This window comes from Neofelis nebulosa, chromosome 14 (genome assembly GCF_028018385.1).
Source record: "Neofelis nebulosa isolate mNeoNeb1 chromosome 14, mNeoNeb1.pri, whole genome shotgun sequence".
In the NCBI taxonomy this organism is placed as follows: domain Eukaryota; kingdom Metazoa; phylum Chordata; class Mammalia; order Carnivora; family Felidae; genus Neofelis; species Neofelis nebulosa.
The window spans coordinates 44,983,084-45,001,401 of NC_080795.1; the positions used below are offsets into that span (position 1 = coordinate 44,983,084).

An 18,318-nucleotide genomic window follows, 5' to 3' on the forward strand; every position below is an offset into this window, starting at 1 on the left:
AAAACAAAAAAATCTCATGAAGTTTAATAGGATTACTAGATAGCACTACAGGCCTTGTTGAGGCCTTGCTGAGGCCTTGTTAGAGACCATCAATTTAAAATGGCAATCTTCGAAGTTTCATATTTTCTTCAGCACTGCTCACAAGTCTTTTTTTTTTTTTTTTTTTTTTTTTTGAGAGAGACAGAGAGAGTGCGTGAGCAGGGGAGGGGCAGAGAGAGAGAGACAGGATCCGAAGCGAGCTCTGTAGTGACAGCAGACAGCCTGATGTGGGGTTCGAACTCACGAACTGTGAGATCATGACCTGAGCCAAAGTCGGACACTTAACCAACTGAGCCACCCAGACGCCCCATTGCTCACAGGTCTTAAAGCAGGCAAGGAGAAAGCAAACAGCGAAATCTGACATTGTGCCAGACACATGCCACATAAGAACAATGAGACAAAGGAGTTAAAGATAGGGGCAAAAGAACAGCTGAAGATATGGACCAGGTAAGAAACAAAGAAAAATAGGAAGGGGCTAATGAGCAGGGGAAAAGAGCAAAGTAGATACCATGAACCAAAGACTATATCCCTACCAGAAAGAGAAGTCAGTCTCTTAAATTTTCAAAATATTCACTATTATACCTCAGAAAGCAAGGGTGCTTCGTGTCCTTCATGGGTAAGCAAGCATCAGTGGCTCAAGTGAGCCATGCACATGATATAGTGAGGGAGACAGCCTTATACTAACAAATCTCTTTAATACTAAACCAAAAGGTAATCTAACCACTACATACTTCTTCAGAAGTTATGAAAGTTTTCTTCAAAGCAGGCTCATAATCTGGCTCACTTTAAACAAACAAGTCATAGGTCCTCTAAAACGTATCCAGTAATTTGATTAACTCAATGAGAATTTTCTATTAGTCCGCAGGTCTCATTTTCTCAACATGTTGAATAAGTGAAATGTCACTAATGTAACTTAAGCAAAAAGATGGTCTCTAGGGTGTCTGTCAAGTGAAAACACATGATTTATTTTCATAAACAATTCCTGGTTTATGTCGTTTGTCTTTATTTCCTTTCCCTTTCTGGTGTTTTAAATGAAAACGAATCATTTCAATTATGGTTTAATTTTAAATAACTTTTATATTGTCTGCTTTGAAAACCCTTACAGCTTAAAAAACTCATACTGAGGGTCGGCTGGGTGGCTCAGTCACCCAGGGTCATGAGTTCAAGCCTCACACCTAGGGTGAAGCCTACTTTAAAAAAACTCATAATTAAAAGCCAATTTAAAATATATATACACATTGGGGTGCCTGGGTGGCCCAGTTGGTTGAGCATCCAACTCTGGCTCAGGTCATGATCTCACAGTTTGTGGGTTTGAGCCCCACGTCAGGCTCTGTGCTAACGACACGGAGCCTGGAGCCTGCTTCAGATTCTCTATCTCCCTCTCTCTCTGCCCCTCCCCTGCTCAAGCTCTGTCTCTGTCTCTCAAAAATAAACATTAAAAAAAAAATTAAAATATATATACACACACACACATAAACACATTTTCCTATTCTATTGCCTCGGTAAACACAACGTCATGAGTGTAATTTCCTCTATACTTGACATGTGGTTTTTAACACCTCAGAATTTCATTATAATTACATGTATTTAATCAGATATCCAAAAAAATTCTTAGTGAGTGTCTTTAGAACATACGCCCTCCCAGGTGCTAGGGAATTCTGTGAAGAACAAACCACCCACAAGATATTTCTCTCATGGAACGTGATAGATAGGGTTTATTGCACACTTAAGCAGACATATCCCAGAATTGTCTTTTTAAAACAAGTAAGTGGCAGTCCTTTCCAGGTGGTGTGGGATGGAGCGGCCACCAGGCTGCAAAGTAACAGACCTAAGTTTTATTGTGACCGCTGCAACACATACCTCACCCACAAATCTCCATCTGAGAAAAAGACGTACCGCAGCAGTAAGAAACACAAAGAGAATGTGAGAGACTGCTATCAGGAATGGATAGAAGAGCAGGTTCAGAACCTGATCGAGAAAACAACCATGTATTTCAACAAGGGAGGATAGCTCCTACTCCATTCTCTGTTCCTCCTCCTGCAGGGGCAGTGATCCCACAGTCTCCTGGGCCCTCCTCACCCCACATGGGGGCCCTCCCATGATGCCAATGATGGGCCCTCTTCCTCCTGGGACAATGCCAGCGGGACCTCCTGGAATGAGGTGGCGCACCAGAGGCCACGTGCCAGTGACGCCTGGGCCCCCGCTGATGACTTCCCACCGTCCCATCATGGTGCCCACTCAGCCAGGAATGACTCAAGCAGACAGGTAAGGAGAGACAGGAACCTCTTTATACCCATCTTATATCACTTGTTCTACTTCACCAAGAGATCATGGTGCTGTGATTCTGGGTGTTTTCTAGCAGCATGACAGGGAAGGCTTGCTCCCCCTTCCTATCAAAGAGAGAATAGTTTTCATAGGGGAGCAGAGGGACCAAAAAAAAAAAAAAAGCAATTTTCATTTGTATTATGAAATGTGAAAATAAAATTGTCAAGTGTTTTAGTTTAAAAAAACAAAAAGCAAGTAAGTGGCTAATATAATCTGGCTTTCCTGCCACTTGACTTTCCATCTCATAAAGCAGGAGAAAACATCATCTATTATACTGACATTGCTAATACCATGAAGAAAAAGAGTCTTCTCTCACAGTGTTTTCAAACATTAGAATTCCTCTTTTTTTTTTTTAGCTATAACCAATTTCTCCAGTAACCGAGTATTTATATGCCCATTTCAACCTTGCCCCCATCCATAAGCTTATTTATCTCACTTTTGTGTTTCCTGTTCAATGTAAGAATTTCTGTTAATATTTTTTCCAAGATCCCAATACAAAGTTTTCTACACCTTCAATGGGAGGGTGGGGGAATCATTCTAGATAGACTAGTCTCAGTTTTCTACAAATTCCCCTCAATATTTTATCATTTCAAGAATAAGGTACAATTAAAATTACACCTCAGATAATGGTATTATGGTGATATATTGTTTAATATTCTTATCTTTTAGAGATGCATAGTGAAATAGTTAAGAATGCTATGATATGATACCTGAGATTATTTCAAATTATTAAAGGGTAGGGTGTGTGTACGGAAATATAAATTATGCAAGATTGGCCAGATGTTAAAAAATGTTCAAACTGAGTGACGGGAACACAGAGGTTTACTCTCTTTTCTGTACAAAACTATGTTTCAAGAGTAAATGGTAAGAAGTAAATCAACTGTGATTGATCTTAGATAAATGGAAACAAAAAGTGTGTATTTGTTGTAAATTATGCCAAAATTTAGAAGTAAATTAAATGTCTCAACCTATATTAATTAAGGAATATCTCTTCATGAGATTATCAAGTAGCCACTATAAATCACGCTGTAGAAAACTCACTGACATGAAACAAGTGAGCAATATTGCTAAAAGAAAAAAGGGCAGAACACAACCTAATGCGCACATAATTAAATCATTTTCAGGTTTTCTTTTAAATGCAGATGTACCTTGGGGCGCCTGGGTGGCTCAGTCGGTTAAGCGGCCGACTTCGGCTCAGGTCATGATCTCGCGGGTCCGTGAGTTCGAGCTCCGCGTCATGCTCTGTGCTGACCGCTCAGAGCCTGGAGCCTGTTTTGGATTCTGTGTCTCCCTCTCTCTCTGACCCTCCCCCGTTCATGCTCTCTCTCTCTGTCTCAAAAATAAATAAACGTTAAAAAAAATATAATAATAAATGCAGATGTACCTGCATATGTGCAGACACACACACATACTGGCACCAAACTACCAGCAGACTCTGTTCTGTTCACGGCTATATCCCCAGCACTAAAAACTGCCTAGGACATAATAGGAATTCAAATATTTGCATGTAAATATTTTAGGATTCCAAGCAACAAGGTTTGATTTTGGGAAGTGGCTCTCCTCTATGCTTTTGTTTCATAAGGTTTCTAAAATAAACATTTTTTTTTTTTTTTACGTAATTGGGAGAAACCTTAAAAAATTGTATCTTGTAAAAAAACTAAAATTTTTCCACATGACTCACTGTTTCATGAAATGCATTTCATAAAGTCATTTTATACACTGAAAAGAAAGGCCTCTTCTATAGGCTGAATTAATAAACTGACCTAGACAATAAGAACTACTAAAAACAATATCTGTTAATCAGTCTTATTCTTGTGAGTGAATTTTGCAACTGCTTAGGAAATACAATCTTTACAAGAACTAAATGTTCTAAAATGAATCTTCAACCTGGGTACAAAAAACAGATAAAACTAGATTTAAAAAATCCATCCATTTATATTCACTTAATATACACTTACTGAATTTGTAGACAATAAACTACATGCTGGGATAATACAAAGAAAATTAAGATAAAGCCTTTGACAACTCAGAGCTCCTAAGATAGTATGAAAGACAGATACATAAGAGCTAAATGAAAGAGAATAATACAGGTAGTTAACATTTATTAGGGTTTTTATTGGCCCTGTGCTGAGTGCTTAACATGCATTTTCTCATTTAATCTCTGTAACAATCTCTATGGTAGTTACTAAAATATTCTCAGTTTATAAGTAAGAAAACTAGGTGTTAAGTAACCTCCCCAGTTACTAGGTTAATAAACAGCAAAACAAAATCAGACCAATGTCTGTCCACGATACAGCACAGAGCCTCTTCCCATTAGGAAGCTAGCAAATACCAAAGCATGCTCGTTAATTTCCATCTATTACTACATCAAGTACCATATATCAATCTCATTTTTTAAAGGGGATATTCTTTTGTAAGTGTTCCCAGGAATTTCTCACCTTCAAATCAACTCGTCATTTCTACTCTAAGACGCACTAGTACAGCCACTAAACTATGATCTGCTAGAAAGGATTTAGCAGTTTGTTTCTCCCAATGCTATATACTACGCACTCAAGAGATTAAACAGATAAACTTTTAGCTTGTTTTGTGCTTCTTAGATTCCAAATCACCATATCATATTATATGAGATGATAGATGATCTAGGTAAATAACAATTTAAATTACAGTTTAGGAAATTTGGTACAGAGGAGCCAAAGAGATGAAATTCTGAAGTACATTATGGTGATTATGGCAATGGTGGAATACTGCTAACTGTGTAAGATAAACAACATAGTCTTCTTCCAGAGATTTCTTCCCATTCTTCTAAATGTCCTACAAGCCAAATTCCATAATGGAGAAAAGAACTAAAAAAGCTTTAAAACTAAGGGATGGTTTTGTTTCTTGCAATCCAGAAGTGTGGTGACAAGGATCTGGGCTTAAAAGTTAACAGTGGAAATGACAGGAAAGAACAAATTCAAGAGAAATTCTGAAAGGAGAATCATTTCTCATTACAAACAAGGTAAAAAAAGAGGATCTAACTGATCCTCTCAATCACCTAATTTCCATAACCTGCACTGAAGCCACAGTGGACTGACTATTCCTTAAGGGTCCTGAATTTGCACATCACACATTTTTTTTAAATCATATAATCACTGTACTATAAAAAGCAGATACTGTATAGTTATTTGTACATGATGCAAGATATAAAGGTCATACCCTTCCTATGTCCATTCTCTCTTACGTGATCTTCCCCCTTTTCTCTGCCTGTCAGTTAACCACTTTGTTAAAGATATACTCAAAAGTCTTCTCTGGGAAGTTTGCAGAGATAGCAAACTCCTCTACCACCATCCCTACCCACCGAAACAGAGAACTAATCCCACTGGTAACTATGGTCCCAGAGCACTTAGTACACTGAGTCATTATTCCCTTTACTATTTATTTATTGTATGAGCTTATTACTAAAGAGCTAAAATGGGAACTCCATGAAGATAGGGATCATGTCTCATCTAGCTTCATATCTCCAGTAAGTCCTTAAAACAGAATCTCACATCCTACTGTTTAATAAACTTTGGTTCAATAAATAAATGAATAGGAGTGCCTGAGTGGCTCAGCTGGTTAAGCAACCACTTTGGCTCAGGTCATGATCTCACAGTTTGGGAGTCTGAGCCCTGTGTCGGGCTCTGTGCTGTCAGCTCAGAGCCTGAAGCCTGCTTTGGATTCTGTGTCTCCCTCTCTCTCTGCCCCTCCCCTGCTCACCCTCTGTGTCTCTCGCTCAAAATTCAAGAAGCATTAAAAAAAATTTTTTTTAATAAAAATAAATAAATAAATAAACCCAAAATCTGCTACTATAAACCTTATGGAACTTCAAAACGCCTGTCACTCAGCACGCTTATAGAGAAAAACCTACGTTCCTGTATCAATTGTTATGGTTCAACACATGCTACTTCAAATCAAATCAGCTTTACTATGTGCTCACTTCAGCAGCATGTAAAGTAAATCATCTTTACTATCCCAGCAATAAAAAGTACATACTAAGCCTGGGTGGCTCAGTCAGTTAAGCGACTGACTCTTGATTTCTGCTCAGGTCACCATCTCGTGGTTCGGGAGTTCAAGCCTCACGTTGGTGGGCTGTCAGTAAGCACTGTCAGTGTGGAGCCCGCTTGGGATTCTCTCTCTCATCCCCTCTCTCTCTCTCTCTCTCTGCCCCTCTGCTGCTTCTGTGCGCCCACTCACTCTCTCTCTCTCTCAAAATAAATAAATAAACTTTAAAAAAAAAAAGTACAGGGCGCCTGGGTGGCGCAGTTGGTTAAGCGTCCGACTTCAGCCAGGTCACGATCTCGCGGTCCGTGAGTTTGAGCCCCGCGTCAGGCTCTGGGCTGATGGCTCGGAGCCTGGAGCCTGTTTCCGATTCTGTGTCTCCCTCTCTCTCTGCCCCTCCCCCGTTCATGCTCTGTCTCTCTCTGTCCCAAAAATAAATAAAAAACGTTGAAAAAAAAAATTAAAAAAAAAAAAAAAAAGTACATATATCTAGAAGTTGATCCAGAAGCCAAAGCAACCATACAAGGGCTGAAATTCAGGCCGTTAGGGACGTTCCAAATTTCATGGTTGCAAGATGGCCCAATTAAACCTTAGATTACAGAAAGTGTAAATGTTACATGAACAAAGATGACAAAGGTCACAGGAACTCATTTCATTCTTCCAAGAGACTCTAAGCTGCTATTCCCTTTATTAATAGAGCCTATTCCACAAGCCAGTATTAGAGATACTGAAGATCACATGGAACAAGCAGCTGACTAGGCAGCTTCCCATGCCACACGGTGCACATTTCCTGAGTATGTTTGCAATAAAATTCTATTACTGAAGATAATCTGTGTATCTCTCTTCCTTGTGGTCTTAAAGGACCTAAGTAACAAAGTAACTAATGTAGGAAACCAAGCAGAAAGAAGACACACACACCAAATGCAAAGTGGCAAAAGAGTCACATCACTAATCAACAGAGGTTAGATAGAAGACAGGACTTTGTTTTAGACATACTGCTTTTCAGGAGACAGCAGAGTAGTCCAATGTTATGTAATAGACTGAAAAGACTGAATAAGACTGAGCACAAAAGTCTGAGTCTCAAAAGTGTGTATTTGTGGATCATTTTGATCAAAGCTGAAGCCACAAGAGTGGATAAACTCACCAAGGAAATAACTACATAAAAAAAAAAGAGGAGGAAGATAGAAAACAGAAAATGCAAGGTCTATGTCAATTATGAACTTGAAAGAAGAACACATAAAACAGAGAAAAAGAAGCAACAGGAAAAGCAGAAAGTTGGAGAAAGAGAAAGCTTTAAGAAACAGAGATATGAGAGGGAACGAACAGGGGAAAAAAAGTGGTTTCCGATCCAACAAAGCAATGTCTGAAAACCTGTACCCTTAAAGAAGTTTTATTAGATAGACAAGGCCTAAGCATGTTTCAAGTGAATGAAGCCTTACAAATAGAGATTTTTAAAGATTCTAGAATTGGGGAACAAAAACATGATTATAAGAGTAAAGTTATAAAAGTGTAAGAAGGGACATGTTCGAAGGTTAGATGAAAGAGGGGAAGAGAAGAAACTGCCCTTCTGTAACAGGAGCAAAAATTATGTAAGAACAACAATCAAATGAAATTAAGATGAAAATACCTAAGGTGGTTCTTCTTCCTTCTTCCTGCCAGTCACAGAATCCCAACCTTATCTACAAAGTAGATGAAATCATCTGCATAAAATTATGTGAAAATATGAGGGTAGGACAGAAAAAGTGTAAATTTAGGACACTGAGGCTCAGAAGCCAGTCAGAAGTTACAGCTTTTTCTGAAAAGTCTTTTAACACTAAACTCACTTCATGCAAGAAACAGGCCCATCATAAAAGGCTCAAAGCAGGGGAAAAAAAAAACCCGAAACGACTATATTTAATCCTCTTCCTTTCTTTTCTCTGCTTCCAGCTTTGCAGCAGCAGTTTACAAGTTTGTACACAGGTGGTAACTTCTGCTAAGGACGTCTCTTTGGCTTTGAAGAGACTTAAATAAACTTCAGAAGAGAGAAGGCACAGCCAGCTGCTTATGATTAGCTAAAGGTTTTTTGTTTTGTCTTGTTTTTTAGTTGTGGTAAAATATACATAACATAAAACTTACGATTTTAACTATTTTTAAGTGTACAATTAGGTGGCAATGAGTACATTCACACTGTTGTGCAACCATCACCACTATCCATCACCGGGACTTTTCATTATCCCAAACTAAAACTCTTCATCCATTCAACAACTTCCCATATTCCCCTCCTCTAGTCCCTAGCAACCACCATATTACTTCCTGTCTCTATGAATTTGACTACTCTAAGTACCTCATATGTAAGTGGAATCGTATGGCACATGTCCTGTGTCTGGCTTCTCTCACTCGTCATGTTTTTAAGATTCACCCATGTTGTATGCAGCATGTATTATAATTTCATTCCTTTTAAGGTTGAAAAATATACCAGAATGTATATACCACGTTTTGCTTATCCACTCATCTATTACTGGACATTTAGGCTGCTTCTACCTATTAGCTATCGTGAATAACGCCGAAAATAAACTCTGCTGTACAGGTATCTCTGAGTCCCTGCCTTCAATTCTTTTGGATACCTACCTAGAAGTGGAATTGCTGAATCATATGGTAATTGTATGCTTAATTTATTAAGAAACCATCATACTGTTTTCCACAGTGACTGTACTATTTTACATTCCAATGTACAAGGAGTCCAATTGCTACACATCCTAGACAACATTTATTTTCTGGCTTTAAATGAAAAGAAGCTGAGACAACACTATATTCTGGATATGGATATATATACATATATATGTACATACACATATGTGTATATATGTTGTATGTATAAATCTGGAAATTTATATACGTATAAAATAGTCATCCTAAACAGTCTGAAGTTATTTCATTGTAGTTTTGATTTGCATTTCCCTAATTAGTGATGTTGAGGTTTTTTCACAGGTTTATCGTCCATTTGCATATCTTCTTTGGAAAAATGTCCGTTCAAGTCCTTTCTCCACTTTTTACTTGGAATGTTTGTTTTGGCCAAAGACCTTTTTTTTTTTTTTTTTTTTTGTCCTGAGTGGGGGGAGGGGCAGAGAGGAAGGAGACCAACAATCCCAAACAGGCTCCAGGCCCAGCACAGAACCCGATGTGAAGCTCGATCTCACAACCATGAGATCATGACCTGAACTGAAATCAAGAGTCAGATGCTCAACTGATTGAGTCACCCAGGCACTCCTGGCCAAAGACCTTTAAAAAGAGACAAAAAGGAAGACTTTCCACATTGCTAGATCTAGATCCCTAGTCAAGAATAATCAGAATATGCCTTCTAGATCTCTTGGGAAACTAATCATGGAGAGGAGGATCTGGCCAGAGCGCAAATCCAGCAGAAGAAAAGAACTTTCAACTCTCCAAGAACAGAGATTCCTTCCTCTTAAAGGACCTTCTACCTCATTTCAGCTCTGTAGTTTTCAATGCGTTTTTCTTTTATGGCAAATTTCCCTATGTTTTAGTGATCACACTACTGGTAGCTTTATTACTAATGACAGTAGCTATTTAATAAGTCATAACTTTTATTAACAGTCATACTGTTATTATTGCGATATGCTAAGCACCATGCTGCATCTTACATGTGATATCTCATTTAAAATTAAGTTCTCAGGGCGCCTGGATGGCTCAGTCAGTTGGGCATCTGACTTCAGCTCAGGTCACGATCTCATGGGTTCGAGCCCTCAGTTGGGCTCTTTGCTGGCATTGTGGAGCGTGCTTGGGATTCTCTCTCTCTGCCCCTTCCCCACGTGTGTTCTCTCTCAAAATAAATAAATAAACTTAAAAAATAAAGTTAAGTTCTCTGCTTCAGCCCTAGCAGTTTCATCTTGACTGCTGTTATAAAAGTAAAACATCTTTAGCACACATGAAAGGTTTTCATCCTTTAGTCCTTCAACATTCCATTATCAAGCAACGTCAAAGAGTCTCAACATTAGCCTTAAATAATATTTTCTAGGTTACACAACGACTCTGTCTTGAATCTACAAAATCAAAAATCTTTTTTACTTCAAGCCCAGGAAGTACATTTTACCTCAACCTAATAAAATTCAAGGATCTTTTTTTTTCTGCTCTCTTTTGCTTTTTAAAGGCCAGACATCTTGTAAATACTTAGATAGCTCGAAAGTAACACAACTGATTTTTTTTTTTAACTCAACTAGAACATATGTATCCAAGTTAAAGTCGTCCTTTTATCCTTTGGAAAGCTATGTGTTTCCTCAAAAGACGTTGACAGTGATAGATACATTTTTGATACACTTTAGAAAATGGCTTAAGAGACAAATGCTTTACAATTACTAATCATTTAATCTTCACAAAACCCACAGAAAAGGTACTATTACCACCTCCATTTTACAAGTGAGTATACGGAGACCTAGAAAAGTTAACTAACTTGCCCGCCACAGCACTGAGTAAGTGGCAGAACTAAGACGAGAACCAAGGTCTATCTGACTCTAAAGCTCTGGCTTTTTATTGTTTTGCCATGAGTACCACTGTTTTAATAGTGAAATAGAAGTGATTTTATGATCTCATATAGTATTTGCTTAAAATTTATGAGGGTTTACTTAATTTTTTTTTTGAGGGTTTACTTAATTATTGGCACTAGAATGAGATGAAATCCACCTAAGAAAACAGATGCTCTACAATGGATAGAAGACTTTTCAAAATTAAAGTCTTATTTTTCAGCTCTATCATACCATTTCCTCTCAGGTTGGGCTCTTCGCCCAAAAATACTCTGAAATTATAATTTCCTGGCAAAGAGGTTTAAAGGAAAAGAAGCTGAGATTTTTTTTTCCCCCTTCTTTCACCCTGCAGAGTCTTTTTTATTTTCTAAGAACGTTTCACTTACCCTCAACTGGAAAGTGTTAGGATTCCTTTTAATTTCTTGTAACAAACCTATTGGAAGAAATGCTGCAATACACTCCCTAGCTTTAAAGACACAGTACTGCAGATTTATTAACAATAAGTTTAAAAAAAAAAAAAAAACCAAAGCCACAAAAGGCAGACAACACAAAACAGCACATCTGAAAATGTTCTGACATATTCGTGTCCTGTTAAAATAAAAATTAAAAATAATCTCATAAGAAATATGCAGAACTGTAAATCTCATAACTTTAACCCAGGTCCTTATAAAGATTTTTAAATACTCAATAACCATACCTAAATTTGAGAACTAAAAAAGGGAAGAGAATGTTTAATTGATTAAGAATAAAAGAGGAACTTCCATATGAAACTTGCCAAGGGCAATCCATGTACCTGCTATACAGAAAAATCTTCTATGATTTGTGCCAAAGACACTACCTACACTTTAAAACTGGATTTACTCATATATTTTGTCCCTATTTATTTCCTGCACTTCAAATTTTGAAGGTAATATATAAGGATTTAGTCCTCATACACTGACAACTCCTCACTCCCATCCCTAGAATACTGAAATTAACTAAAATTTTAAAAAATTAACTGAAATTAACATAAATACATTACAGGTATACCTACATTAATAAAAGTGTAATTTCAAGGAAAGTTTAAACTATGACAGTATTAACATGTGTATCATTCAATGAGTTGTGTACTCTGCTTTCTGTTTAATGTTTACAGACTTTCATAAATAGAGACGAGAACTGTGAAGACAGTGGCTCAGTTCTGCTATTTGTGCAGATGGACACTATCTTGCTTGATTTCTCAGCACAGTTTGATTACACAGTAACAGTACATATGAAGCCATTTCTCAGTATTTCTCTGTGGTTCTTTGTAAACAAATTAAGAGGATTACGATCCTTTATGAAAACAATTTTTGCTTTTTTTTTAATGTTTATTTATTTTCCAGAGACAGACAGAGACAGGGCACGAGCAAGGAAGGGGCAGAGAGAGAGGGAGAAACAGAATCTGAAGGAGGCTCCAGGCCTGAGCTGTCAGCACAGGGCCAGACACAGGGCTGAAACTCACAAACCGAGAGATCATGTCCTGAGCTGAAGTGGGACACCTAACTGACTGAGCCACCCAGGTGCTTCAGTAATTTTTGCTTTTCTAAATTGGGGTTGTTTTTACCTGTTTGGTTTTGTTTTTTTAGAAATAAAAATAAAATTTTAAAATCCCAAGGATATCTAATAGAAAAAAATTTTGATTATAAGAAAGATAAATAGCCTAAATACTTTGCCCATAGAAATTAAAAATAAACAATTCTAAGTGTAATGCTACAGTATTTGCATGAGTATAAATACCCTCTGAAATTCCAATGCACTTTTGTAATAATATCATGAGTTACCAAAATCTAAGTAATGTTCTAAAATGACAGAAATATTTTTTAGCTGAATTCTGTGGGCTTAAGGTAATAACCTGTTCCCTTTTGGACGAAAAATTTGGTTATTTTCATATTAAAACTTAAGAACTTAGGGAAGTTTGGAATAATTTTTTCTCCCCTTCACTGCATATAATGTTCCTCCTCTTGGTCAAAAGATAATTTCAAGATGTACTATGAACCCAGAAGAGAAAAAGACCTCTAATAAGCAAAAACGGACACAACATGCATGTATTTTACTTTCGGAAAGGGAGAGCAGCTGTCAGGTCAGGTCATTATTTCTGAGATAAGTAGCAGTTTAAAGAAGGACATAGTAATGAAAATGACAGATAACAGTAAAAGACAAGACTAAGTTTAGGGGAAAACCAGTTACATACAGCAACAAAGCTTCAAACACACCAAAAGAGCACACTTGACTGTTTCTATGAACTAAAATTATGAACAGTTCTATGAACTGCCTCTATGACTTTTTATGAACAAGAAAAGCAAGAAGATGATTTGCTTTCTTGAAGTTTCAGAAGACTGAGCCAAGTGCCTTCATTTTGGTATGATTTCAATCAAAACTGGCTATATAAAAGTGTTTGTAAAATACTTGAAATATATTGCTTAAAGTGGTTTACTTCATTTATTTGAAAAACCCATTACGTGGTACACCATACTTCACAATGATGCTAACTATAGTTAAAATTATAACCATATCACTATTTTGACAGGCTCTTTGAAATCACAAGGATTTATGAATATTAATTAAAGCTATCTAATCAAGTGCTGAGAGTCTATATAAAAGGCAGAGAGGGGAATCCCACTGTCTTATCATTAGCCTAGTACCTGAATTCTCTTCTATTAGAAAAACAAAAACAAAAAGCCTTGGAAGTATACAATAAGAATCTAGTTCATGGAAGAAAAATTCCTTCTGCAGGGAAAGAAAATCATCAAAACACTTTCTTCTCCAGAGTTAATTAGTACATACATTTTTAATTTCCACTGGAATTTTATGCCATTCCATCATTTTTTTTTAATTTTTTTTAACGTTTTTTATTTATTTTTGAGACAGGGAGAGACAGAGCATGAACAGGGGAGGGTCAGAGAGAGGGAGACACAGAATCTGAAACAGGCTCCAGGCTCTGAGCTGTCAGCACAGAGCCCGATGCGGGGCTCAAACTCACGGACTGCGAAATCATGACCTGAGCCGAAGTCGGCCGCTCAACCGACTGAGCCACCCAGGCGCCCCAGCCATTCCATCATTTAATTTGACATTTATTTCTTATAATTCTTAGAAATTACATAAACTATAAATTTTTTTCATGGCAATCATTTCTCTATGATCCAAATATCTATGATCCAAATTTCACTGATTACTAAAAATGTTTGAATGGATAATTATTGGAAAATAATTACTGGTTGCTGTTTAACTGCAAGACAATAGATCAACTTACAGGTTCAACATATCAATTTATAGATCCAACCTAATGTCTTTTAATACAGTAAGTGATTACACCAAAACTAACTCTTTCTAAAGCTATGTGACACAGCATCAAATGTAAATTACCCACCACATCACTGAGACAAATATCCTGTATTATCTAATCAAAAGCACAATAAAACTTAACTAAAGGGGCTGATATCAAAACTAAAAAGGAATAACATATGGCATTTCATATCTGGATATACTTCATTTTGCAATTCATCATACTGTAGTCAGTTAGAATCGGATTTATACAGCAGCCTCAAAAGGTGCCCTTGAATTTTGTTTGTGCACAGACAGATATACTTTTATGTATGCAAGACAAAGCAAGCTAAAAGGTCTACCTTAAAAAATAAGGCCTGAAATCTAATCTTATCACTAGTGATGGTTTTTGTCTTGGATTCTTTTATTTTCTTATCTTTTTTGTTTAAGAAAAGAAGAAACTAGGTCACCTAAAACCCTAAGGAGGTGAGAAAGAAGTAAGGCTGGATATTAGGATAATAGTGGGTCAAAGGGTAACCAAAGTAAGAGAAGGGAGAACATGAAGGTAAAAGTCCACTCAAAATAGTCTCTACCATAGAATTTGTCTACACACGCCCAATTTCTGGCTTAAAACTTAGAAAAATAAAGGTATGGCAGAGATTATCCAGAGGAAGAAGCTCAAAACTTCCAGTGCTATCAGATTTTTTGACACAGCATCCCACAGTTGGAAAGAATGAGTCAGTTCTCCTATTTGTGAAAAAAAAAACACTATTTAAAATTAAAGTGGCACTAACCACACTAGTGCCAGGGTTAAGGTCCTGAAATACCATTTCTCACTAAAAAGAAAGTAGTGCTTCTTGGACAAATGGTTGATTCCGGATCCAGGACAGGAAATGGACATAATGAGCCCTGAATATCTTATCACTGCAGACAACGAGGAAGCTACAGGTCACGTTGTCCCTGAAGGGACTTCCACTGACGAAAGACGGGGGGACACTTTGAATTTCAGCAACAGTAACTGCAATGGATTAAAATCCATCAAATATGGGGCGCCTGGTGGCTCAGCTGGTTAAGTGTCCAACTCTTGGTTTCAGCTCAGGTCATGATGTCATGATTTGTGAGTTTGAGCCCCACATCGGGCTCTGCACCGACGGTGTAGAGCCTGCTTGGGATTCTCTCTCTTCCTGTCTCTCTCTGTCCCTCCCACGTGTGCTCTCTCTAAAAAATAAATGAATAAACTTTAAAAAATAAAATAAAATCCATCAAATATGCTTAAATCCATTAGCTCCTAATGGCACTTAAAAGAAAAAAAGAATTGCTTCCCTTTGGAGAAAAATAGGGAACTAATTCATTCTCTTGAAAATGTGTAAATAAAGGGGAAGAATCCAGCATTTATCCTGTTTTATTTTATAAAGTGTACCACTGGGTAATCAAACAAAAGATGAGGGAGGTGATTCTCTATAAAAACATTCCAACTAATAAATGAAAACAAAATGATGTATTTAGAAATTCACCATTTTGCAACATCCAATGAATTAACAGAAATAAGCACTAACCATCAGCAGCTGCTAATATCAGAAAAAAGAGACACAACTAGACACGAAGTGACTAATACAGTCTTGCCAAACACCACCTATAACAATTCCTATGGGATCAAAACTGAGCCCATCAGTCTCTGGATCCAGTTACCCATTTGCAGAAAATATGGAGGGCAAAAGAATATCTAGACTTGCACCTTGTGTAAGCTGTCAGCAAAATCCAGGCTGTGAAAAACTATAAACAGCTTGAGTTCTTCAATAGGAAAAAGGAAAGAAAAGGAATAGAGAAACTAATGTAAAGATTAAAAATGACAACTCCTTGGGCACCTGGGTGGCTCAGTCAGTTGAACGTCTGACTTTGGCTCAGGTCATGCTCTCATGGTTCATGAGTTCAAGCCCATCAGGCTCACTGCCGTCAGTGCAGAGCCTGCTTTGGATCCTATGTCCTCCTCTCTCTCTCCCCTTCTCCCACTTGTGCTCCCTCAAAAATAAATAAACATTAAAAATAATAATAAAAGTAACAACTCCTATAAAAACTATTTTTTTTAATTGGCAAGACTAACCCTAGAGTGTTTAGCAATGCACATTTAAGTTATTACTATAAAAGTCAGGATAAGGGTTACTTATGGGGAAAGGCAGCTGTGACTGGGATGGAACACTAGGAAGGGAGTGTGGCAGAGTTCTTTTTCTTAACCTGACTGGTGATTACCAAGGTGTCTGCCCTAAGCCATACACCTGTTTTTTACTGATGCTTTTTTTTTTTTTGCAGTAAAAACATTTTTTTAAATTTTTTTTTTGACGTTTTTATTTATTTCTGAGACAGAGAGAGACAGAGCATGAGCACAGGAGGGGCAGAGAGAGAGGAAGACACAGAATCTGAAGCAGGCTCCAGGCTCTAAGCTGCCAGCACAGAGCCCGACACGGGGCTCGAACTCACGGACTGTGAGATCATGACCTGAGCTGAAGTCGGACGCCCAACCGACTGAGCCACCCAGGTGCCCCTAGTAAAAACATTTTTTAATAGCAGGTCACCAGGACACCTGAATGTTGCAAACATCTAACAAAGGTTTGGTATGTTCCCCATTCTCTAGACTCATACAGTGAAAAAAGAGGTTAAAAAAGAAGTTAGTGTCCATTATTTCCTCCCAATCCACTTCCTCTCCTAAGGGAACCACCTAATACCACATTTCAAGCCCAACACATTCACTTTTCTGGGAGTTGGAAATTCTAAGAAATAGACTATAAGGTACCCAAACCTGTTCCTCTCCAGGTCTTCTCCACTCCCAATTTGCTCAAACACAAAACCTAAGGGCCAGAATTGACAATCTCCTCCTCAATCCCCACATCTAGTGTATCAGTAAGTCCTTCATTTCCAACTCCAAAATATAATTTAAATCTATCCACACTTCTCTCCATCTCCACTGCCTCCACCACCTAACCATGAACTATTCCAATAGATTCCTAACTTGTTTCCCTGCTTTTATTCTTAACCCTCTACAATCTATTCTACCCAAACCAACCAGAATGATTGCTTTTAAAAGCATAAACTGCTTAAAATTCTGCTTAAAACCCTTTAATGACAGCCCACTGCACTCTTACATCCAAATTCCTTTCCATGGCCTGCATCATTGACTCTCTGCCCATTTCTCTGACCTCATCTCCAACCACTTTCTCCCATTTTACAATCCAGCCACAGTGGCCTCATTTCAATTCCTCCCACACACTAAACTCTTTGCCACCTCCAGGCCTTCTCACAGCTTTCCCTCTGCCTGGAATACTCTTTCCAGCTACTCACGAGGATAACTTCTCACAACCCCATGTCACAGCTTTAGTATTACCTTCTCAGAGAAGCCCTGTCCAACCATCCTATAAAACAGGTTCCACCATTCTTCTCTATCAATACGAGCTATTTCTCTCCTTCACAGCTCAAACTCCAACTGGAGTGTATGTTCTTCTATGAGGTCAAAGATTTCAACTGCTACATTTAACAATGCACCCAATATGTAGCATTTGAAAGGCAGTTAATTAATAATTACTAATATATGAATAAATGAGCAATTGAATGAACTCAAGGCTGACAGCCAATTTCTGTCATGAGCAATGATCAATGAGTAAAGAAAGCCAGTTTTAGAAAGAAATAGGAGAATGGGGCAACTCAGCAGACTCAGGAGAGATCACCTAGCTCCAGAGCAAAAGAGTCAGGGAAATTAAATGTGTATTACCTTTAACTTATGCTTTCCTCAAATATGTAAAAGGTCTACCTAAATTACAAAAAATAATTTTAACTTGCATTCTCCAACTACAGGACTCTAGGTCCAATGGTCTCACAAAATCAAAAATCCTGAAAATGAAAAATGATCTGGACAGACAGTAGTAACATTCTATATTCTGAATATAGAAACTATCTCATCTTTGGAATCACATATGCTCAACAATTTCCCATTTTCTAAGTGTGAGAGTGTGTGTGTGTATACCAAGATACTAATATTTATATCAAGATATCTGCAACTATCTGAAAATGTTACTCTATTTGACCTCTTTACTAAGGTGTCTGGTATCATGTAAAATTTATAAACTAATTCAGAACCCACTATACTATCACA

The 18,318-nt window shown here is 37.6% G+C and overlaps 1 protein-coding gene and 1 long non-coding RNA gene across 2 annotated transcripts in view; one reads left to right on the forward strand and one right to left on the reverse strand.

The window, feature by feature from the left end:
* Positions 1 to 8,541, forward strand: part of LOC131494364 (uncharacterized) — a 48,957-nt gene extending 40,416 nt beyond the window's left edge. Inside the window, exons 3-4 of the long non-coding RNA XR_009253344.1 lie at positions 2,083 to 2,304; positions 8,308 to 8,541. This is a non-coding gene — a long non-coding RNA (uncharacterized LOC131494364). The remainder of the gene's footprint in view (positions 1 to 2,082; positions 2,305 to 8,307) is intronic.
* The window catches only part of STK3 (serine/threonine kinase 3), a 285,970-nt gene that overhangs the window by 260,564 nt on the left and 7,088 nt on the right, over positions 1 to 18,318 (reverse strand).